This window comes from Bombina bombina, chromosome 5 (assembly GCF_027579735.1).
Source record: "Bombina bombina isolate aBomBom1 chromosome 5, aBomBom1.pri, whole genome shotgun sequence".
In the NCBI taxonomy this organism is placed as follows: Eukaryota; Metazoa; Chordata; class Amphibia; order Anura; family Bombinatoridae; genus Bombina; species Bombina bombina.
In genome coordinates this window covers 711930112-711956292 of record NC_069503.1, presented here as the reverse complement: position 1 = coordinate 711956292, position 26181 = coordinate 711930112, and positions in this window count along the sequence as shown.

The window sequence follows — 26181 nt, the reverse complement described above, 5'->3', positions numbered from 1 at the left end:
CAAACAGACTGATGTTTCACAGTCAAAAAAGTTTTTTTTTTTTTTTAATTTACACTACTGTTACACCAGATGTGAGGGGTGGCACTGGGCAAGTGGGCACAGTATACGCTGTAAGCCTGGCACACACGCTGGCAGGCAGGCAACTGCAATTAGATTACACTAGCAGACTGATGTTTCATAGTCGAAAAAGTTTTTTTTTTAAATTTACACTACTGTTACACCAGATATGAGTGGTGGCACTGGGCAAGTGGGCCTGGCACACACGCTGGCAGGCAACTGCAATTAGATTACACAAACAGACTGATGTTTCACAGTCAAAAAAGTTTTTTTTTTTTTTTAATTTACACTACTGTTACACCAGATGTGAGGGGTGGCACTGGGCAAGTGGGCCTGGCACACACGCTGGCAGGCAGGCAACTGCAATTAGATTACACTAGCAGACTGATGTTTCACAGTCAAAAAAGTTTGTTTTTTTAAATTTACACTACTGTTACACCAGATATGAGTGGTGGCACTGGGCAAGTGGCTTGGCAGGCATGCAACTGCAATTAGATTACACAGGAAAAAAAAAAAATCAGATCAGATGAGTCCTTCAGGACTGTAGTGGACACTGAATACACTAGCTATCAATTTCCCATTTAAATCACCAGCAGCTACACTGTCCCTCCTCTCACTAACAATGCAGCTTCCGAATGAATCTAAAATGGCTGCTGTCCAGGAGCTGGGAGGGTCTGGGAGGGAGGGCCTGCTGCTGATTGGCTGGAATGTGTCTGCAGACTGTGAGATACAGGGTCAAAGTTTACTCAATGATGACGAATAGGGGGCGGATCGAACATCGCATATGTTCGCCCCCAGTTGCGAACAAGCTATGTTCGCCGGGAACTATTCGCTGGCGAACTATTCGCGACATCACTATTACTGAGATCCTAGCCAATAACATGTCTGGAGGTATCTTTTTACCCTCAAGAATATAATTAAAGAGTTTAAGTAGCTGCGGTGCTATGGTTCTCTGTAAATCTTTATAAAAAAAACCTGCGTACCCATTTGGTCCAGGGGCTTTACATCTCTTAAGTTCCTTAATAACTGTTACTATCTCAAGCACTGTTACTGGTGCATTTAATTTACTTAGTTCTTCATCTGAGATCAGGGTCAGAATAGTGTTTCCCAAAAAATTATCTAGTTCTTCAATTTTATCTTGATTTGCATTTGGGGGAGTTATATTATATAATGAGGTGTAGTAATCTGCAAAAATATTCGCTATTTGTTGGGGATCATTCGTGTGTGAGCCATTGGGAAGTTGTATCTGAGGTACAGAAGTGGACCTAGTTACGTCTTTTAGCTTATTGGCTAGCAATTTATCAGGTTTGTTACTGTACAGATAGTATTGGGCGTCAATTGCTTTAATTGAATTTATGGCTTCTTCATTCATGAGCTGGTTAAGTTTCTCATTTGTTTCCCTTAGTTTGTTCCTCAATGTTTGCCTAGGGTGTCGGAGAAATTGTTCTCTAATCGTTTGTATTTCTGCTCTTAAACTTAACATTTTGGCTTGTTTTACCTTTTTGACTTTACTTGCCTCTGATATTAGTATCCCCCTAATGTAAGGTTTAAGAGAATACCAAAGGTATATTGGGTTGGATGTTATCCCTTCATTTAGTGTAATAAATTCTGCAATACTCTGTTGCAGTGTTTGTGTCAGAAATTTACCCCGCAGTAGGCTAGGATGTAGAGACCAAGATCTCATTCTCTGAGTGTTTATTATGCCATGGAGTGTTATTTCCGTTATAGCATGGTCTGACCAAGCACTGTTGTGAATGTTTGCTGACTCTATTAATGGGAACATTATTTGGCTAGTGAGTAAATAATCTATTCTAGAATGGGTTCTATGAGCTGCTGAATAATAAGTGTAGTCCCGAACCCCTCTATGGTGTGCCCTCCAGCAATCTATAAGATTATGATCTAGAATAAAATCTCTCAAAAGGCGTGGGGAGCTTTTCTTGTCTTTGACCGATCTATCTATACTATCATCAAATGCCATATTTGAAATCCCCTCCAATTATGGTTCTACATCTTTTCCATTGAGTTAATTATTTGCTAAGATTAGTCATGAAAGGTCCTTGGAGGTCGTTTGGTGAATATACATTAACTAAGATCACTGGTGAATTGTGTACTAGCCCCTTAAGTATTATGAATCTACCTGCCTTATCTCTGATAATTTCTTCCTCCTTAAAATTCAGGGATTCGTGTGAGAGTATAGAAACTCCTCCTTTTTTCTTTTGGCTTGTTGCATGATATTGGATAGGGTATAATTTGTCCCAATATTTGAGGGTATATTGCCTTGTAAAATGAGTTTCTTGCAACATTATTATTTGGGCTTTTAACAATTTATATTCTGACATGGCTTTTTTCCGTTTAAGGTCAGAGTTTAATCTCCTGACATTATGAGATATTATTTTTATAGGTATAAGGGATATCTGTAATTCTTATAAATATCATATTCCCTCGGGAATATAAACTAACATTTTCAGTTCGGGATGTGCTTATAATTGGGTGAGAATTCTTGTCTGTATGTAGTCTCAAGGGCCATTTCACCAGGTTGCATTTCAACTTTTCCACTAACTCTAGCATGCTAGCTACGAATCTGAGTACCATTCTGGCTGGATAGGTGATTAAGGGGTGTAGAAGTGTCATTTGGAAAGATATAATAACATAAAACATGAAACATAACATTACATAATTTAAATAACAACTATTTACCTTTTGTGCAGGTATTTTCTTAGAGTCAAACAAATCAACATAATGACTTGAAACTTTAAGACGAAACAGTGAACCAATAGAGGTGGGGTAGGGAAAGGTGAGGTTGTTGGAGTTGGTAGGGGGGTAAGGGGGATGGATTAAGGGAAGAGAGGGTATAAAGGTTTCAAGGCAAGGGAGTCTCTACTCAGATTAGTATAACTTTATGTCCAACATTTCTGCTGTAGCAGACCAAATTCTTGTAAGAATAACTTTTAGTCCATAAAAGTATAGGGTGATAATCATCAGTATACATTGTTGCTGAAGTCAAGTAATTGGTCCATCCTGGGCGCTTGTAATGCTGGATTCGGAAGGGGATTTGGAACCTTGACTGGTCTTTGCTGGTTTTCCCTTCTTTCCTACCGGGGTCCAGTCACGGGCTATTGGTCTCCTCTGGGGTTTAGACGATGTTGGTGTAGTTGAGTCTCCCTTGGAGATTCCAAGGCGAGTGAAGATTGCTTCCCCTTCTTCAGCAGTAGTGCATGTGTAGGTGCTATCCATATAAGTAAATAGCAACTTGAAAGGAAAGTTCCATCTGTATTTGATTTTAGCTTTGATAAGGACTTGTATCACTGGTTTCATCTCTCTTCTTTTCCTTAAAGTGGTTGGGCAGAGATCTGTATATAGCTGTATAGGATGGTTTTCGAAGCACAAATTTTGAGATGATCTAGCTGCCTTTAGAATGTTCTCCTTTACATGATAGTAATGTAGTTTTACTATTACATCTCTTGCTGAAGATTGTGTGGGTTTAGTTAGTGCTCTGTGAACCCTGTCCATCAGTAGCATATCAGGCTCCAGGTCTGGGACTAATTGGTGGAAAAGTTCGGTAACTTCTTTTTGTAGATTTTTGTATGACTCTGGGAGATTTCTAATATGTATATTTGATCTTCTCGACCTGTTCTCTTGGTCTTCAATGTGAGCTTCCAGACTTTTAATGGAGTCCGATTGTTCCTTCAATTTCTGCTGCATGTGTGGGATTTCATCCGCTATATCATCTAATTTCTCCTCTAATTCGGATGTTCTGCCACCTATATCTCTGATATCTTGCTTGAGGTCACAAAGCGCCACCTTGAGTTCCTGCTGGAATAGCACTTTAATTTGTGAGAGTAATTCTGTATTGTGTGGGATAGTCTGGTCCTCTGTTTGTGCCATTGGTGGGCTCTCCAGAGAGGTCTCTGTGGTTGCTGATGTGTTCTGTTCTCGTGCTCTCTGTTTTGTTTGCGACCTGGATAGGCATTCCTTTACAGTTTGGGTTTTATTCTTCATTTCTGCTTATCTGTAATTTTGTGTTATTTATTATTTGCGAGATGATCTTTCCTTTATTGTTATTACTCAGAAGGGGCAAAATAGCTTAAGAAGCTCACCTTGAAATACTGAGGTATGGTTCACATATAATAGTTACATAGTCATGTATGATTTTTATATCTTAATCGACGTCTCGTGCCATTGTACGTCGCTTTTATTTGCTTTCAGTGTGGTAGGGGGGACATAATGAGGTATTGTAGAATATCATTAACTATCCCCTAATGGGACTCACCACCAGATCTTAGTGCTATCTAGAGGCTATCAGAGGGGGCTTGATGTTTAGGGGAGAGTATGAGTCTCTGAGTCTCATGAAGTGTTCACCCCTGTGCAGTTATAAAATTACATTGATGTATGGTGCTCTCTAAGTCTAGTGGGCCAAGTAGAGCACCACTCCCCAGGGAGGTTGTCCTCACTGGACGATGACGGAAAAGGAAATTTGGGGTATGACCTGTCACCACTCAGGGGGACAGGAAAGGGGGGGAGCGAACCACCCAGCCCTTAAGTGCACACCTTCAGAGAGGCAGATCAGTCGCCTTTATATTGATATCCCCTACAGTTGTGCCGCTATTAGAAAGTTATTTCTGTGTAAATAATAATACTGCAGAGGTATATGAATTGATCACTATAGTGTGACCGTGGGGCTCCCTGAATCTCGTTCCTTGTGTGTAAGGCATTTACCTTAGCAATTTGAAATTTGTATATGTACCTCCAAGCTGCCGTCAAACAGGGCCAGTGGCCTTTATTTCGCATGAATCTCAGGACAGTCTGACTTGTCTTTGTTTCTAATGGAGCTCCTGATCACAGTCTATATATGCCATAGTACCACGTGGCAGAGCGCCTAGTCGTGTGGTAGCGGCCTGCACTAACTAGTACTTATGGGTGTGTGGAAGAGGTCTGGAGAAAGTCTCTTACCCACTGTCAGCAATTTCTTCGATTGGGTTGGTGTCTCCCCTCCTGTCCCCCACACTGCAAGCTGGCTCTCTGTGTGTCCGAGAAGGCTGTGAACAAGATGGCGGATTCTTGTGCCAATGCAGACCCGGTCTGCTCCCGCCGTGTAGAGCTCCTTTCAGTTTCTCTGGAGGTCCCCGGGGGGCCAGGGGAAACGTAACTTGTGAGTACCTGTGATTATGGGTTAACTTGTTGTGGGATACCGCAGTCCTTGGTAGCCAGGTCGTGTAGCACCACAGTCCCCAATGCCTTTCTATGCTTAGTACTCCTCTGCTTCGCTTTCACTCCACCTATACACTTTGAGCCTCCAGAGCAGAGCCCCGACCCTTCGGGGTGGTGTTAACGGGCTACCGATAAGTGCGATGTGAGCACCCAGACATATAAAACTTTCAGTCTCTAGTGTTTTTTGTTTTTTTTCCACCCCCTTCACTGTTTCGGCGTGGTGAATGGTGGCATGCTAGCCTGTTAAAAACCTTCCCTCTCTGGATACACACCGTCAGGGTTATCAGTTTGTAGGAATTGTTAGCTTGGGATAACAAATAGGGCATTCCAAATTCTTTTGCATCACAGTGAGCACATCATGTACTGCCTCAACATCCACTGCAGGTAAGGACATTCTTAGTTTCCACCTGCGGGACTATCTCGCGCTCTTGAAGCAGAACATCCAATTTTAAACAATTTTCCAATTTAATTCTATTATCAAATTTTCTTCATTCTCTTGTTATCCATTGCTGAAGGGACAGAATTGCACTACTGACAGGAAACTGAACATATCTATTTAGCCAATCACAAGAGACATGTGTGTGCAGACACCAATTAGTAGCAGCTCCTACTAGTGTATGATATGTGCGTATTCATTTTTTAACAAGGGATACTAAAAACAAAACGAAGCACATTTGAAAATAGAAGTGAATTTAAAAGTGTCATAAAATGACATGCTCTATCTGAATCATGCAAGTTTAATTTTGACTTTCCTATCCCTTTAAAACTGGTTTAGTGTGAGAAGCTAAATGGAAATAAATAATAGTTGAAAATCATTCCTAGCAGCTTTATCCGCTTTACATTAGAAATTAGTGTGCATAATTATGCAAAATTGGTATTTTAAAAATGCGGCCGTTAAATATATATACACAATAACTACTCAACTTTGGGAGAGAATAACTACCCAATACTAAAGTTTAGGGAGGTTATTTTTCACAACCCTTTGAAAGCTAATAAAGAGACAACAAGGAAGTTGGTTTCTTATTCAAGCTGTTTCTTATTCGTGAAATTCTGTTTCTTATTCAATTTTTTTTTGTCAGACTGCTTTAAATTGACTTTAAAATATAAATTATAGGTTTTATTTAACCCCTTAACGACCGAGGACGTACAGGGTACGTCCTCAGAAAAAAGGCAGTTAACGCCTGAGAACGTACCCTGCACGTCCTCTGTGTGGAAAGCAGCTGGAAGCGATCCTGCTCGCTTCCAGCTGCTTTCCGGTTATTGCAGTGATGCCTCGATATGGAGGCATCCTGCAATAACCTTTCACGGCCATCCGATGCAGAGAGAGCCACTCTGTGGCCCTCTCTGCACCGGACATCGATGGCCGGTATCGTTGGTGGGTGGGAGCCGGTGTGGGAGGTGGGTGGCGGCCATCGATGGCCCTGGTCATGTGGAGGGGGGCGGGCGCGTGCACGGGGAGGGAGCGGGTGGGAACCGCTACACTATGGAAAAAATGTGTCCCAAAACAATAAAAGTGGGACAAAATTTAAATCAATAAAAAAGCCCTTAGGTGTGATTTAGGTGGTGGGGGTGGACGATTGAGCTACACTACAGAATTTTTTTTAAAAAAAAAATAAACATTTGATTGTTCAAAATGGGTACTGGCAGACAGCTGCCAGTACCCAAGATGGCCCCCAATAAGGCTGAGAGGGAGGCTTAGAGAGCTGTTTTTTGGGGGGGGGATCAGGGAGGTTGGGGGTTAAGGGGTGGATCCTAAACACAGCATATGTAAATATGCTTTTTTTTTTTTTTTCCTTAAAAAAAACAAAACAAAAAAAAAAAAAACTTTTCTTTTAGTACTGGCAGACTTTCTGCCAGTACTTAAGATGGCGGGGACAATTGTGGGGTGGGGGAGAGAAGGGAGCTGTTTGGGAGGGATCAGGGGGTGGGATGTGTCAGGTGGGAGGCTGATCTCTACACTAAAGCTAAAATTAACCCTGCAAGCTCCCTACAAACTACCTAATTAACCCCTTCACTGCTAGCCATAATACACGTGTGATGCGCAGCAGCATTTAGCGACTTTCTAATTACCATAAAGCAACGCCAAAGTCATATATGTCTGCTATTTCTGAACAAAGGGCATCCCAGAGAAGCATTTACAACCATTTGTGCCATAATTGCACAAGCTGTTTGTAAATAATTTCAGTGAGAAACCTAAAATTGTGAAAAAATTAACGTTTTTTTTTACTTTGATCGCATTTGGCGGTGAAATGGTGGCATGAAATATACCAAAATGGGCCTAGATCAATACTTGGGGTTGTCTACTACACTAAAGCTAAAATTAACCCTAGAAGCTCCCTACATGCTCCCTAATTAACCCCTTCAATGCTGGGCATAATACACGTATTGCGCGCAGTGGCATTTAGCAGCCTTCTAATTACCAAAAAGCAAAGCCAAAGCCATATATGTCTGCTATTTCTGAACAAAGGGGATCCCAGAGAAGCATTTACAACCATTTATTCTATAATTGCATAAGTTGTTTGTAAATAATTTCAGTGAGAAACCTAAAGTTTGTGAAAAAGTGAACAATTTTTTTTATTTGATCGCATTTGGCGGTGAAATAGTGGCATGAAATATACCAAAATGGGCCTAGATCAATACTTTGGAATGTCTTCTAAAAAAAAATATATACATGTCAATAGATATTCAGGGATTCCTGAAAGATATTAGTGTCCCAATGTAACTAGCGCTAATTTTGAAAAAAAGTGGTTTGGAAATAGCAAAGTGCTACTTTTATTTATGGCCCTATAACTTGCAAAAAAAGCAAAGAAGATGTAAACATTGGGTATTTCTAAACTCAGGACAAAATTTTGAAACTATTTAGCATGGGTGTTTATTGGTGGTTGTAGATGTGTAACAGATTTTGGGGGTCAAAGTTAGAAAAAGTGTGTTTTTTTCCCATTTTTTCTTCATATTTTATAATGTTTTTTTATAGTAAATTATAAGATATGATGAAAATAATGGTATCTTTTGAAAGTCCATTTAATGGCGAGAAAAACGGTATATAATAATATGTGTGGGTACAGTAAATAAGTAAGAGGAAAATTACAGCTAAACACAAACACCGCAAAAATGTAAAAATAGCCTTGGTCCCAAACGGACAGAAAACGGAAAAGTGCTGCGGTCATTAAGGGGTTAAATAACAATACGATTCATATAATGTAGTTACACAAAGGTGAATTTCCATTATACAACAACTGAATATACAAACTGGAAAAAAAGGGCATACGCTGGCACCAATACAAATATTACAATTTAGAATAAGTAACTGATATTTTCAAAGGGTTAATGACCATTGGGCCACTGATTTTACTGTAAATATTTGCAGGGTAGATCCCCCCTCCATAACATGCCATTGTTTTTTGCCTGGTTCCATGCTGTTTTGGGCACAGAAATTGATGCCAACCCTGGCATAGGTTCTGTAATTCTCATTTTTGAATAAGTAACTGATATTTTCAGAGGGTTAATAACCATTGGGCCACTGATTTCACTATAAATATACACAGGGTAGATCACTCTCCATGACATGCTATAGATTTTAGCCTGGCCCAATGGTGTTTTGGGCACAGAAATTGATGCCAACCCTGGCATAGGTGCTGTAATTCTCATTTTTTAATAAGTAACTGATATTTTCAAAGGGTTAATAATTATTGGCCCACTGATTTCACTATGAATAAATACAGGGTAGATCCCTCTCCATGACATGCAATTGTTTTAAGCCTGGCCCAATGGTGTCTTGGGCATATAAATTGATGCCAACCCTGGCATAGGTGCTCTAATTTCCATTTTTGAATAATGGGTTAATAACCATTAGGCCACGGATTTCACTATAACTATATACAGGGTAGATCCCCCTCCATGGCATGCAATTGCTTTTAGCCTAACCCAATGGAGATTAGGGTACAGAAATTGATGCCAACCCTGGCATGTGTGCTCTAATTCCCATTTTTGAATAAGTAACTGATATTTTTAAAGGGTTTATGACCATTTGGCCACCGATTTTACTGTTAATATATGTAGGGTAGATCCCCCTCCATGATATGCAATTGTTTATAACCTGGCACAATGGTGTTTTGGGCACATAAATTGATGCCAACCCTGGCATAGGTGCTGTAATTCTCACTTTTTAATAAGTAACTGATATTTTCAAAGGGTTAATAACAATTGGGCCACTGATTTCACTATGAATATATACAAGGTAGATCCCCCTCCATGGCATGCAATTATTCTTAGCCTGGTCCAATGGTGTTTTGGGCACAGAAATTGATGCCAACCCTGGCATAGGTGCTGTAATTCTCATTTTTTAAATAAGTAACTGATATTTTCAAAGGGTTAATAACCATTAGGCCACTGATTTCACTATGAATATAAACAGGGTAAATAACTCTCCATGACATGCAATTGTTTTTAACCTGGCCCAATGGTGTTTTGGGCACAGAAATTGATGCCAACCCTGGAATATGTGCTCTAATTCCCATTTTTTAATAAGTAACTGATATTTTTAAAGGGTTTATGGGCATTGGGCCACTGATTTACTGTTAATATATGTAGGGTAGATGCCCATCCATGACATGCAATTGTTTTTAGCCTGGTTCAATGCCATTTTGGGCACAGAGATTGATGCCAACACTGGCAATGGTGCTCTAATTCCCATTATTGAATAAGTAACTGATATTTTCAAAGGGTTAATGACCATTGGGCCACTGATTTCACTATGAATATATAAAAGGGTAGATCCTCCTCCATGACATGCAATTGTTTTTATCCTGGCCAAATGGAGTTTTGGGGTCAGAAATTGATGCCAACACTGGCATAGCTGCTCTAATTAACATTTTTGAATAAATTATATTTTCAAAGGGTTAATGACCATTGGGCCATTGATTTCACTATAAATATACACAGGTTAGATAACTTACTGTTTACTGTTAATATATGTAAGGTAGATCCCCCTCCATGATATGCAATTGTTTTTAGTCTGGAACAATGGTGTTTTTGACACCGAAATTGATGACAACCCTGGCATAGGTGCTGCAATTCTTATTTTTGAATAAGTAACTGATATTTTCAAAGGGTTAATAACCATTGGGCCATTGATTTCACTATAAATATACACAGGTTAGATAACTCTCCATGATATGCTATTGATTTTAGCCTGGCCCAATTGTGTTTTGGGCACAGAAATTGATGCCAAGCCTGACATAGGTGCTGTAATTCCCATTTTTGAATAAGTAATTGATATTTTCAAAGGGTCAATGGCCATTGGGCCACTGATTTCACTATTAATATATACAGGGTAGATCCCCCTCCATGACATGCAATTGTTTTTAGCTTGGCCCAATGGAGATTTTGGGACAGAAATTGATGCGAACCCTGGCATAGGTGCTATAATTCTAATTTTTGAATATGTAACTGATATTTTCAAAGGGTTTATGACCATTGGGCCACTGATTTTACTGTTAATATATGTAGGGTAGATCCCCCTCCATGACATGCAATTGTTTTTAGTCTGGCCCAATTGTGTTTTGGGCACAGATATTGATGCCAACCCTGGCACAGGTGCTGTAATTCTCATTTTTGAATAAGTAACTGATATTTTCAAAAGGGTTAATGACCATTGGGCCACCGATTTCACTGTGAATAAATACAGGGTAGATCCCCCTCTATGACATGCCATTGTTTTTAGCCTGGCCCAATAGAGTTTTAGGCACAGAAATGTATGCCAACCCTGGCATATGTGCTCTAATTCAATTTTTTTAATAAGTAACTGATATTTTTAAAGGGTTAATAACCATTGGGTCACCGATTTCACTATGAATTTTCAAAGTGTAGATCCCTCCCCATGACATGCAATTGTTTTTAGCCTGGCGCAATGATGTTTTGGGCACAGTAATTGATGCCAACACTATCATAGGTGCTCTAATTCCCATTTTTTTTATAGGTAACTGATATTTTCAAATGGTTAAAGGGACAGTCAACAACAGAATTTTTGTTGTTTTAAAAGATAGATAATCCCTTAATTACCAATTCCCCAGTTTTGCATAACCAACACAGTTATAATTATAAACATTTTACCTCTGTAATTACCTTGTATCTAAGCCTCAGCAGACTGCCCCCTTATTTCAGTTCTTTTGACAGACTTGCATTTTAGCCAATCAGAGCTGTCTCCATAGTAAATTCACGTGCATGAGCTCAATGCTATCTATATGATACACGTGAACTAATGCCCTCTAGTGGTGAAAAACTATCAAAATGCATTTAGATTAGAGGCGGCCTTCAAGGTCTAAGAAATTAGCATATGAACCTCCTAGGTTTACCTTTCAACTAAGAAGACCAACAGAACAAATCAAAATTGGTGATAAAAGTAAATTGGAAAGTTGTTTAAAATTACATGCCCTATTTGAAACATGAAAGTTTTTTTGGACTTGACTGTCCCTTTAATAACCATTGGGCCACTGATTTTACTATGAATATATGTAGGGCAGATCCCCCTACATGATAAGAAATTGTTTTTAGCCTGGCCCAATGGTCATTAACTCTTTGAAAATATAAGTTACTTATTCAAAAATGGGAATTGCAGCACCTATGCCAGGGTTGGCATAAATTTATGTGCCCAAAACCCCATTGGGCTAGGTTAAAAACAATTGCATATCATAAAGTGGGATCTACCCTACACATATTAACAGTAAAATCAGTGGCCCAGTGGTCATTAACCCTTTAAAAATATCACTTATTCAAAAATGGTAATTACAGCAGCTATGTCAGTGTTGTCATCAATTTCTGTCCCCAAAACTCCATTGGGCCAGGCTTAAAACAATTGCATGTCATGTAGTGGGATCTACCCTGTATATATTCATAGTGAAATCAGTGGCCCAATGGTTATTAACCCTTTGGAAATATCAGTTACTTATTAAAAAAATGGGAGTTACAGCATATATGTCAGTGTTGGTATTAGTTTCTGTGCCCAAATCTCCATTGGGGCAGGCTAAAAACAATTGCATGTCATGGAGGGGGATCTACCCTGTATATATTCATAGTGAAATCAGTGGCCCAGTGGTCATTAACCCTTTGAAAATATCAGTTACTTATTCAAAAATGAGAATTACAGCACCTATGCCAGGGTTGGCATCAATTTCTGTGCACAAAACACCATTGAGCAAGGCTAAAAACAATTGCATGTCATGGAGCGGGATCTACCCTACATATATTAACAGTAAAATCAGTGGCCATTAACCCTTTGAAAATATCAGTAACTTATTCAAAAATGGGAATAACAGCACCTATACCAGTGTTGGCATCAATTGTTGTGCCCAAAATTTAATTGGGGAAGGCTAAACACAATTGCATGACATGGAGGGGAATTTACCCTGTATATATTCATAGTGAAATCAGTGGCCCAATGGTCATTAACCCTTTGAAAATATCACATATTCAAAAATGGTAATTACAGCACCTATGCCAGGGTTGGCATTAATTTCTGTGCCCAAAACTTCATTGGGCCAGGCTAAAAACAATTGCATGTCATGGAGGGGGATCTACCCTGTATATATTAATAGTGAAATCAGTGGCCAAATGGTTATTGACCCATCTCTCTCTCTCTCTCTATATATATATATATATATATATATATATATATATATTATAATATATATTAGATCTCTGATGAAGCGCATGTGAGCATGCGGGAAACGCGTCAGATCCAGCCCTGCACACTGTGACTGTGTATCTTACTAAACTGTTCATTAAACTAACCACTTTGGAAAACAGAGCCTGCAGTTCCTCGTTTTTCTTTCTTCCAATACTAACTATATATATATATATATATATATATATATATATCAGTTACTTATTCAAAATTGTAATATTTGTATTGGTGCCAACGTATGCCCTTTTTTCCAGTTTGTATATCCAATTGTTGTATAAAGGGAATAAACCTCTGTGTAACTACCTTATATGAATCATATTGTTATTTAAATAAAACCTATAGTTTTATTTTAAAGTCAATTTAAAGCAGTCTGACAAAAAATTTAATAAGAAACCAACTTACATGAAGAAGAAATAGAATTTCACGAATAAGAAACAGCTTGAATAAGAATCCAACTACCTACCTTGTCGTATGTCAAGAGGAACACATTTGCACGCATCTACCTAAAGGTAACGCAACCTACGTTTTACGCCTAGAAACCCCGCCCTTAACTTTTCGGAAGTTGTGAGTTGTGACCAATCCAACGCTTGATCATTCAACATATTTTATTTTCTGTCTTGCTGTTTTATACACGTTCTCTACTAAGCAAAGCCACGCCCACCATTTCCATAGAAGCATGACTGTCAATTAGATTTACAGGTACCGCCCCTTCACCTTGTTTCTCCCCATTAGGTCAACAAAATACGTAGCAGACTCCGCTCCTCCCATCTTGTAGCGGTGTTCGTTTCCCTGACGACGAGAGTCACACATGACCCATCTAGGAGACAAAATTTGGGGAGACAGAAAACACGTTGCGTGATTTGAGGAGATCTTGTTACCTGGCTTTAAAATCTGGAGGAGACTGGGAGATACGGACTGCGGGTGAGTGACATGTACACATATATATATACTGAAAGGTAGTGTACAGGCTAGCTCCCATATTATCAGAGACCCGGAGACTGTTGTCACACAGGTAAACAAAGTATTTGTCTTTTCTTTATAAAAACATGCATACGAAACTCAACGCATATACATATGATTTTATTATAAATTTATAAAAATTAGATTACATAATATGACAAATTATTTGTAAGTACATATATATATATATATATATATATAACTGGTGGGGGATGTGTAATACTTTTGTATTACATTTTCTGCTATCCAAAGCACACATTAATTGCATAATTTAACATATATTTAATTAATGAAAATTTGGGCAAGAATATTAATAAGTGTTTATTAGCTAATTTTAGTTTAATGTTGTCTTAAATTTTAGCTTGGTGGTCAGTTAAAGCAGCCTGGTGGTGCACCCATTAAAAAAATCCTGGAGAAATCACACATACATATATATATATATATATATATATATATATATATATATATATATATATATATATATATATATATATATATATACACATACATACATACACACAGTTTAAAATGGTTTTTATCTTCTTTGACCCAGCACACACACACACAGTTTAAAATGGTTTTCATCTTCTTTGACCCAGCACACACACACACACACACAGTTTAAATGGTTTTCATCTTCTTTGACCCAGCACACACACACACACACACACACACACACACACACACACACAGTTTAAATGGTTTTCATCTTCTTTGACCCAGCACACACACACAGTTTAAAATGGTTTTCATCTTCTTTGACCCAGCACACACACACAGTTTAAAATGGTTTTCATCTTCTTTGACCCAGCACACACACACACACACACAGTTTAAATGGTTTTCATCTTCTTTGACCCAGCACACACACACACAGTTTAAAATGGTTTTCATCTTCTTTGACCCAGCACACACACACACACACAGTTTAAAATGGTTTTCATCTTCTTTGACCCAGCACACACACACACACACACACACACACAGTTTAAATGGTTTTCATCTTCTTTGACCCAGCACACACACACACAGTTTAAAATGGTTTTCATCTTCTTTGACCCAGCACACACACACACACAGTTTAAAATGGTTTTCATCTTCTTTGACCCAGCATATAATTAATCAGATTGGTAATCAGACTCCTGGGATTTTTACAAATTCCTTGTATATGGAGTAAATAATTATAAAACCCAGATTTGCAACCAGGGCGACTCTATAATTGGAACAGGTGGGACTGTGGGTTCCCAGGTCCCAGGCAGTACTTGACATGGGCAGCACATAGAGGAAGCATATTCTCGATAATAGTGTTTTTAAAGATAAATTCATCTTACTTGATGCTTCTCTGCATGTTCCTAATCTGGTGAAATTTAAAGTGATGTTAAACTTTCCCCTTTTTAAAATGAGATCTGGAATGTCAGTGATATTTTAGATGGAGTTTAATTCATCAGTTGTAATTAAGATGCGCTATAACTTTCTTTTTAATATAGATATATTAATATACTCTGTGCTTCACCGCCCACTTCAAAAGTAACATTTTCTGTGAGATAAAGGTTTGTTCTCCAATCAGTGCTCTCCCTATGTGGCACTTTTGTTGTAGCAAGAGCGCTGATTGGAGAACAATTCAAATCTATCGCTCAGAAAAATTGACTTTTGAAGTGGGCGGCAGAGCGCGGTGTATTTGAATTTCATATCTATATTAAAAAGTAAGTAATAGCGCATTGCTGTTACAACTGATGAATTAAACTCCATATAAAATGTAACTAACATTCCAGATCTGATTTTAAAAAGGGGAGTGTTTATCATCACACTAAGATCTGAGACAACTGACTTTGGTTGGGTTTAGACTGTAGTGCACAAAGAGTTGAGGGGGTCATTTTATTCTGGGACACAGGCAGCACAATGTCTTGAGCCAGGCATATTCCCAATCCCCGTCATTATTGTTTATAATGGGATTTATGGCTGCATCCCTGCATGCTCTCATTCTAATTGGTTCCTAACCTACATGTAATATTTTATTATTTGTATGTCTATTAAACAGTAGGGTAACCTGTTTGTCTATAGCTAATTCAATCTCAATATATCTATTTTATAATTTTTCTACTGGCTTCTAAATATTAGTTAGAGATATTTATGTTTTTGCGAAAAATAAAAACATTTAAATAGATGGATATAAGTAGTGGTGTTTATGCTTTTATTTATATATACCATTAGTATCTGTATCATGTATTAATTATCTATGCAATTGTTATATTTTGAAACTGCAGAATTGCAGGTGATTGTGTTTACTTCTCAAAACTACAATTTAAGTTTTTTACCTGTAAAAGGGCCATTATAGTGATACAATTACATGCTGTAATATGTTGGAGCATGGCATGGGGTCATAATGGGTTAAACACATAGTTAAAGGGACACTGTACCCAAAACTTTTCTTTCGTGATTCAGATTGAGCATGAAATGTTAAACAACTTTCTAATTTACTCCTATTATCAAATGTTCTTCATTCTCTTGGTATCTTTATTTGAAATGCAAGAATGTAAGTTTAGATGCCGGACCATTTTTGGTGAACAACCTGGGTTGTCCTTGCTGATTGGTGGATAAATTCATCCACCAATAAAAAAAGTGCTGTCCAGAGTACTGAAACCAAAAAAAAGCTTAGATGCCTTCTTTTTCAAATAATGATAGCAAGAGAACGAAGAAAAATTGATAATAGGAGTAAATTAGAAAGTTGCTTAAAATTGCATGCTCTTTCTGAATTACAAAAGAAAAAATTTGGGTTCAGTGTCCCTTTAAGTAATGCTTGGGACCCGCAGAGTATTGCGGAAACGGCCACTGATCCAATCAGCAGCTGGACTCCTTTTAGTACAATTCAAATAATCAGTGTTCAAATGTTTTCTAAGTAGTGTTCTTCGAGCATGGTCTACATGACAGCGATTTTCGTAGTGTCCCCCGCCTTCATCTTTGCATGTGACTTTGTTACCAGGGCCATCCTTAGCATTTGCTGCTCCCCTCAGCCAAGAACCTTTATTCCCCTCCCCCTGTATGTCCTTCCCCCCCTTGTATGGCCCACCCCATCTTAACATTCAGTGTGTCCGTTATAAAGAACAACACTATATATTTCACCTCCTTATACCATAAACACCTCTTCAATTACTATATACAGGATGTATGTTGCACCTTGTCATATCCTCATGCCCGATACAGAATGTATATTGTACCTTCTCATACTCTCACCACTGTTGGCAGTTTAATTCTTTAGAACATGTATTTTTACAATTTTAGACTACTGTGTGTTTAAAGGGATATTTAACTCAAAATGTTTCTTACATGATTCAGATAGAGCATGCAATTTTAAACCCCTTTCTAATTGACTTTTATTAGCAATTTTTCTTTGTTTGCTTGGTATCTTTTAGGGCTGCAACTAACGATTATTTTCATAATCGATTAATCGACCGATTATTTTTTTGATTAATCGACTAATTACATGGTCTGATCTTGGGGTGAATTTGCTGGGACGTCCACTCTTGGGAAGATTGGCAACTGTCTTGAATGTTTTCCGCTTGTGAATAATCTTTCTCACTGTAGAATGATGAACTTTAAATTGTTTGGAAATGGCCTTCTAACCCTTCCCAGATTGATCGATAGCAACAATTGCTTCTCTAAGATCAATGGTGATGTCTTTCCCCTTGGCATTGTGTTCACACACACCTGATTGCTCTTGACCAGCAAAATGCTAAAACTTTAGCTTTTATAGAGGTGGTCACACTTGCTGATGATCAATTAATCAAAGGTATTTGATTAGCAGCACCTGGCTGCTACCTAGCCTCTTAAAGGGACAGTACACTGTAAAATTGTTTTTCCATAAATGTATTTTCAATGACTCGTTATACCAACTGCAGAGTATAAAATATTTGAGAAATTGCATTTTCGGGTTTATTTGTGTATCTGAAGTAGCTGGTTTTGTGCTTTGAAACCACAGCCTATTACAATGGGTTGAGCTTCAGGTAATATCAGATCTCATTATGTTATCACTTTTATGTACACAGACTTGTTTCTTTATCTTATATTTGTCTGGAACACCAAAGCTCAATACATAGAGATAACAATGGAAAATTATCATTTTATTACTTAACTATCCTGCCCCCCACTGAGGGTGTAATCTCTTCTGCTGGCTGTATTTACTTAGGCTTGTCAATAGCGTATACGCCAGTATCAAAACTTTCAGTATAGGTTGGGAAACCACAAGCTAAATCAGCTATTTCAAATGCTGAAATATGAGTAAAGGAGCTACTTGCAACCAATTTAATACAATCTAGCAGGTAAAAAGGATCATTGGGAATAATTTAAAGGGGAGAAAGTTTTTGGGTGAACTGTCCCTTTAAGTCCTATAGAAGCAGTAAGGGTGTACTTGGTTTTTTACACATGGCTTCTACATTTTGGCTTTATTTTTGTTAAATAAATCATGACACAGTGTAATATGTCATGTGTTGTTATTCATCTGAGGATGTATTTACCTAATTTTAAGACCTCCTAAGGACCAGATCATTTTTAATATGTCCTGATACGTAAAGCCATAGACTTCAAAGAGGGTGTTCTTTCCTTATTCACATGACTGTACATACTTACATAGTACACACAGTTCTATGCAAACGTTTGGGCACCCCTGATGAAATAACATTTTTTGTTGTTGAAATAATTAGCAGTGGCTCTACTGGAACACGCTAAAAAATATTGGAATTGAATTTAAATTTTAAATGGGCTGAGACTGTGATGAGATATTATGGGATTGCTATTTCACATAATCTTAAAGATTTACATGATCTTAATTATAAACCCTTATTTATGAAGGTAAGACAAGATATGAGAAATTGACCAAATATAAGATATACATTTTGGGACACAGTGGTGATAAGGATTCAATTTTACCTAAACTTCTGTATAAACAACCCAGAGAAACACAACATGACTAGGCACAGCAAGGGGGTGGATTGGGTATCCCTGACCCTAGTGGCTTATTATCACACAGATAAGCTGGCACATACTTCACTTTGGAACCTTCTGGAGAGTGGGATTGGTTGGGTGGACCTTGAGGCAAACTTAATTCAAATTTAACCAATTTATAAAATACTGTGGTCTAATAGAGCCTACAGACCTGCACGATTGAAGGCTTTTGTAGCAATAGCACATACACTAGCTTTATTCAACACACTCATGACTAGATTTCCTTTATTGACTGTTAACCCCAGAGCTACGCCACTAGATGAAAAACCATATTTTGTTTTTATTTAAAGTGAAAAGAAGATAACCTCTGCAGTGAACAAACTTAAACTTGACATATTGTTTGCAAATTTTAATGGACTGTACATATTTATTTGCTGAATTTAACTGATTGAATAAATAACTAAATAAAACTAAAATTGTGGCATAGTTTGGCCATTCTTCCAGTCAGTAGTTATTAACACTGCCTTTGGCAGAAATTGTGGCCTCCAAATGCTTTTTGTAGCCAGCTAACAGTTTTTTATTCTTGTTTAGAGAATATTTCCCCACGGTTTCTTACAAAATACTTCTAGTTCAGATATATTCTTAGGTTCTATTTGCACACTGCATGCTTTTGATCAACCCAGAGATTTTAAGTAATATAATTTATAAGTATAATTTATTTGATTTGGATTTGCATTTTTTTTATGCTATCCAACCTTTTCAACTTAAGTTTCTTCACTGACTGTGAGACATTAGCTTCCCGGATTTGTTTATGTTTAGTAGCATCCATTTCCCCCACAATATATATTATAGCCTGTGTCAGTGGCACAATCTCGAAGAACAATAAATCCAACCCATGCTTGTAACCAAAGGGCTCAATATTTACATCATCAGACCACATCACTTGATTCCATAGTTCCCATGGTTGTATGCTTTGTGATGCATACTTCAGACATATAGTTTAGTGGCAGGATCACAGGTAAGGTTTTCTTTCATTGACCCTTCCATGCAAATCATGTTTGTGCAAGTATTGCTGTATAGTGGGACGGTGCACCAGTACTCTAGTAAAAGCTAAATCCTCCTGCATTTCCTTTTCAGTGATATGGGGCGTTGGTTATTTTGCATTCCTTACCAGTCTATGAGCAGTTTAATTAAAAAAAAAAATCTTGTTTTCAGATCATGTTTTTACTTAAACACTTGTTCTGTTGGAAATTAAATGTTTAGATATCTTTTTATACCCTTTTCGATTCTATTCAGCTTCTTAGAGGAGCCCATGTTTGTTGAGCGTGGCACAACATTCTTCGAAGTTCCAAGAGTCAGGGGATTTATGAAGCTCTAGAATTTTAACAACTAAACTTAGATTGAGAGACCTACTTATCAAGCCGTCAACTATGTTGCCTTCGACGGCACCAATACGCTCGCCTAACATCGCGGCTGTGGCCCTGAATACACTCTCCTTATTTATTAAAAAAGATGTCAAAAAGTCGCACACCAAGTACGGGTCGATGAGCAGTGGACTGTTGTTAATTAACAGTCATCGATCTCGCTGCTATTCAGCTTTTTCCCAGCTTTATTTATATCCTGTCACTAAACACTGCCACTATACTAAAATGTTTAACCCCTATTCCAGACCCCGCCGCAACTAAATAAAGTTATTAACCCCTATCCCGCTGCTCCCGGAGCCCACCGCAACGCTAATAAAGTTATTAACCCCTATTTCTCTTGTTAAGTCAATCCAGTCCACGGATCATCCATTACTTATGGGATATTAACTCCTCCCCAACAGGAAGTGCAAGAGGATTCACCCAGCAGAGCTGCTATATAGCTCCTCCCCTAACTGCCATTACCAGTCATTCTCTTGCACCCAACGAATAGATAGGATGTGTGAGAGGACTGTGGTGATTATACTTAGTTTCATACCTTCAATCAAAAGTTTGTTATTTTATAATAGCACCGGAGTGTGTTATTCCTTCTCTGGTAGAATTTGAAGAAGAATCTACCTGAGTTTTTCTATGATTTTAGCCGGAGTAGTTAAGATCATATTGCTGTTTCTCGGCCATCTGAGGAGAGGTAAACTTCAGATCAGGGGACAGCGGGCAGATTAATCTGCAAAGAGGTATGTAGCAGCTTATTATTTTCTGACAATGGAATTGATGAGAAAATTCTGCCATACCGATATAATGTAAACTCAGCCTTAAATGCAGTAGCAGCAACTGGTATCAGGCTGTCATGTATGTATATTTTACACTTCAGTATTCTGGGGAATGGCACTTCACTGGAATTATACTGTATGCATAAAACTTTAGCCTAATTTGCAGGGACTAGCAACAGGCTTTTTAATAACACTCAATTTATTAATGTTAAACGTTTTTTGCTGGCATGTAAAATCGTTTAATTTTCTGAGGTACTGGGTGAAAAAATGTTTTGGGCACTATTTTTTTCCACTTGGCAGTCGTTTTATTTAATTTATGACAGTTTACTGATCTCTCTCACTGTTATGTGTGAGGGAGAGGGGACTTTTTTTTGGTGCTTTTGCTACGCATCAAAAAATTCAGTCAGAAGTTTATTGTCTTCCCTGCATGATCCGGTTCATCTCTACAGAACTCAGGGGTCTTCAAAACTTGTTTTGAGGGAGGTAATCACTCACAGCAGAGCTGTGAGATTGTAGTTGACTGTGATAAAAAAACGTTTATTTCTGTATTTTTTTTCTGCTATCAGGGTTAGTTATCCTTTGCTAATGGGAGCAATCCTTTGCTAAAATTGTGTTTTTTACAAAGATTTGATGCTATAACTTTTCAGTTTATTAATTTTCAACTGTCATAACTTTTTCTGTGCTTCTTATAGGCACAGTACGTTTTCATATTATAGTAAATTACTTGAAAAGTATTTCCAAGTTGCTAGTTTATTTGCTAGTGTGTTAAACATGTCTGATTCAGAGGAAGATATCTGTGCTATATGTGCTAAAGCCAAAGTGGAGCCCAATAGAAATTTATGTACTAACTGTATTGATGCTACTTTAAATAAAAGTCAATCTGTACAAATTGAACATATTTCACCAAACAACGAGGGGAGAGTTATGCCGACTAACTCGCCTCACGTGTCAGTACCTGCATCTCCCGCTCGGGAGGTGCGTGATATTGTAGCGCCGAGTACATCTGGACGGCCATTACAAATCACATTACAGGATATGGCTACTGTTATGACTGAAGTTTTGGCTAAATTACCAGAACTAAGAGGTAAGCGTGATCACTCTGGGGTGAGAACAGAGTGCGCTGATAATATTAGGGCCATGTCAGACACTGCGTCACAATTTGCAGAACATGAGGACGGAGAGCTTCATTCTGCGGGTGACGGTTCTGATCCAAACAAACTGGATTCAGATATTTCAAATTTTAAATTTAAGCTGGAAAACCTCCGTGTATTACTAGGAGAGGTGTTAGCGGCTCTGAATGATTGTAACACAGTTGCAATACCAGAGAAAATGTGTAGGTTGGATAAATATTTTGCGGTACCGGCGAGTACTGACGTTTTTCCTATACCTAAGAGACTTACTGAAATTGTTACTAAGGAGTGGGATAGACCCGGTGTGCCGTTCTCACCCCCTCCGATATTTAGAAAGATGTTTCCAATAGACGCCACCACACGGGACTTATGGCAAACGGCCCCTAAGGTGGAGGGAGCAGTTTCTACTTTAGCTAAGCGTACCACTATCCCGGTGGAGGATAGCTGTGCCTTTTCAGATCCAATGGATAAAAAGTTAGAGGGTTACCTTAAGAAAATGTTTGTTCAACAAGGTTTTATATTGCAACCTCTTGCATGCATTGCGCCTGTCACGGCTGCAGCAGCATTTTGGTTTGAGTCTCTGGAAGAGACACTTGAATCAGCTCCATTAGATGAGATTACACACAAGCTTAAAGCCCTTAAGTTAGCTAACTCATTTATTTCAGATGCCGTAGTACATTTAACTAAACTTACGGCTAAGAATTCCGGATTCGCCATTCAGGCACGCAGAGCACTGTGGCTAAAATCCTGGTCAGCTGACGTTACTAAATCTAAATTGCTTAATATACCTTTCAAAGGGCAGACCTTATTCGGGCCCGGGTTGAAAGAAATTATCGCTGACATTACAGGAGGTAAAGGCCATGCCCTGCCTCAAGACAGAGCCAAACCTAAGGCTAGACAGTCTAATTTTCGTTCCTTTCGTAATTTCAAAGCAGGAGCAGCATCAACTTCCTCTGCACCAAAACAGGAAGGAGCTGTTGCTCGCTACTGACAAGGCTGGAGACCTAACCAGTCCTGGAACAAGGGCAAGCAGGCCAGGAAACCTGCTGCTGCCCCTAAGACAGCATGAATCGAGGGCCCCCGATCCGGGAACGGATCTAGTGGGGGGCAGACTTTCTCTCTTCGCCCAGGCTTGGGCAAGAGATGTCCAGGATCCCTGGGCGTTAGAGATCATATCTCAGGGATACCTTCTAGACTTCAAATTCTCTCCCCCAAGAGGGAGATTTCATCTGTCAAGGTTGTCAACAAACCAAATAAAGAAAGAGGCGTTTCTACGCTGCGTACAAGATCTTTTATTAATGGGAATGATCCATCCGGTTCCGCGGTCGGAACATGGACAAGGGTTTTACTCAAATCTGTTTGTGGTTCCCAAAAAAGAGGGAACTTTCAGGCCAATCTTGGATTTAAAGATCCTAAACAAATTCCTAAGAGTTCCATCGTTCAAAATGGAAACTATTCGGACAATTTTACCCATGATCCAAAAGGGTCAGTACATGACCACAGTGGATTTAAAGGATGCTTACTTTCACATACCGATTCACAAAGATCATTACCGGTATCTAAGGTTTGCCTTTCTAGACAGGCATTACCAGTTTGTAGCTCTTCCATTCGGATTGGCTACGGCTCCGAGAATCTTCACAAAGGTTCTGGGTGCTCTTCTGGCGGTACTAAGACCGCGAGGAATTGCGGTAGCTCCGTACCTAGACGACATTCTGATTCAAGCTTCAAGCTTTCAAACTGCCAAGTCTCATACAGAGTTAGTACTGGCATTTCTAAGGTCGCATGGATGGAAGGTGAACGAAAAGAAGAGTTCTCTCTTTCCACTCACAAGAGTTCCCTTCTTGGGGACTCTTATAGATTCTGTAGAAATGAAGATTTACCTGACAGAAGACAGGTTAACAAAGCTTCAAAATGCATGGCGTGTCCTTCATTCCATTCAACACCCGTCAGTAGCTCAATGCATGGAGGTGATCGGCTTAATGGTAGCAGCAATGGACATAGTACCCTTTGCACGCCTACATCTCAGACCGCTGCAATTGTGCATGCTAAGTCAGTGGAATGGGGATTACTCAGACTTGTCCCCTACTCTGAATCTGGATCAAGAGACCAGAAATTCTCTTCTATGGTGGCTTTCTCGGCCATATCTGTCCAGGGGGATGCCATTCAGCAGGCCGGACTGGACAATTGTAACAACAGACGCCAGCCTACTAGGTTGGGGCGCTGTCTGGAATTCTCTGAAGGCTCAGGGACAATGGAATCAGGAGGAGAGTCTCCTACCAATAAACATTCTGGAATTGAGAGCAGTTCTCAATGCCCTTCTGGCTTGGCCCCAGTTAACAACTCGGGGGTTCATCAGGTTTCAGTCGGACAACATCACGACTGTAGCTTACATCAACCATCAGGGAGGGACAAGAAGCTCCCTAGCAATGATGGAAGTATCAAAGATAATTCGCTGGGCAGAGTCTCACTCTTGCCACCTGTCAGCAATCCACATCCCGGGAGTGGAGAACTGGGAGGCGGATTTCTTAAGTCGTCAGACTTTTCATCCGGGGGAGTGGGAACTTCATCCGGAGGTCTTTGCCCAAATACTTCAACGTTGGGGCAAACCAGAGATAGATCTCATGGCGTCTCGACAGAACGCCAAGCTTCCTCGTTACGGGTCCAGATCCAGGGATCCGGGAGCGGTTCTGATAGATGCTTTGACAGCACCTTGGACCTTCGGGATGGCTTATGTGTTTCCACCCTTCCCGATGCTTCCTCGATTGATTGCCAGAATCAAACAGGAGAGAGCATCAGTGATTCTAATAGCGCCTGCATGGCCACGCAGGACTTGGTATGCAGATCTAGTGGACATGTCATCCTGTCCACCTTGGTCGCTACCTCTGAAACAGGACCATCTGATCCAGGGTCCCTTCAAACATCAAAATCTAATTTCTCTGAAGCTGACTGCTTGGAAATTGAACGCTTGATTTTATCAAAACGTGGTTTTTCTGAGTCAGTTATTGATACCTTAATACAGGCTAGGAAGCCTGTTACCAGAAAGATTTACCATAAGATATGGCGCAAATACTTATATTGGTGCGAATCCAAGAGTTACTCATGGAGTAAGGTTAGGATTCCGAGGATATTGTCTTTTCTACAAGAAGGTTTAGAAAAGGGTTTATCCGCTAGTTCCTTAAAGGGACAGATTTCAGCTCTGTCCATTCTTTTACACAAACGTCTGTCAGAAGTTCCGGACGTTCAAGCTTTTTGTCAGGCTTTAGCTAGGATCAAGCCTGTGTTTAAAACTGTTGCTCCACCATGGAGTTTGAACTTAGTTCTTAATGTTTTACAGGGGGTTCCGTTTGAACCCCTTCATTCCATTGATATCAAGTTGTTATCTTGGAAAGTTCTGTTTTTAATGGCGATTTCCTCGGCTCGAAGAGTCTCTGAGTTATCTGCCTTACATTGTGATTCTCCTTATCTGATTTTTCATTCAGACAAGGTAGTTCTGCGTACTAAACCTGGGTTCCTACCTAAGGTGGTCACTAACAGGAATATCAATCAAGAGATTGTGGTTCCATCTTTGTGTCCTAATCCTTCTTCGAAAAAGGAACGTCTGCTACACAATCTAGATGTAGTCCGTGCCCTGAAATTTTATCTACAGGCAACTAAGGATTTTCGACAAACGTCTTCCCTGTTTGTCGTTTATTCTGGTCAGAGGAGAGGTCAAAAAGCTTCGGCTACCTCTCTCTCCTTTTGGCTTCGTAGCATAATACGGTTAGCCTATGAGACTGCTGGACAGCAGCCTCCTGAAAGAATTACAGCACATTCTACTAGAGCTGTGACTTCCACTTGGGCCTTTAAGAATGAGGTTTCTGTTGAACAGATTTGCAAGGCTGCAACTTGGTCTTCTCTTCATACTTTTTCCAAATTTTACAAATTTGACACTTTTGCTTCTTCGGAGGCTGTTTTTGGGAGAAAGGTTCTTCAGGCAGTGGTTCCTTCCGTATAAAGAGCCTGCCTGTCCCTCCCGT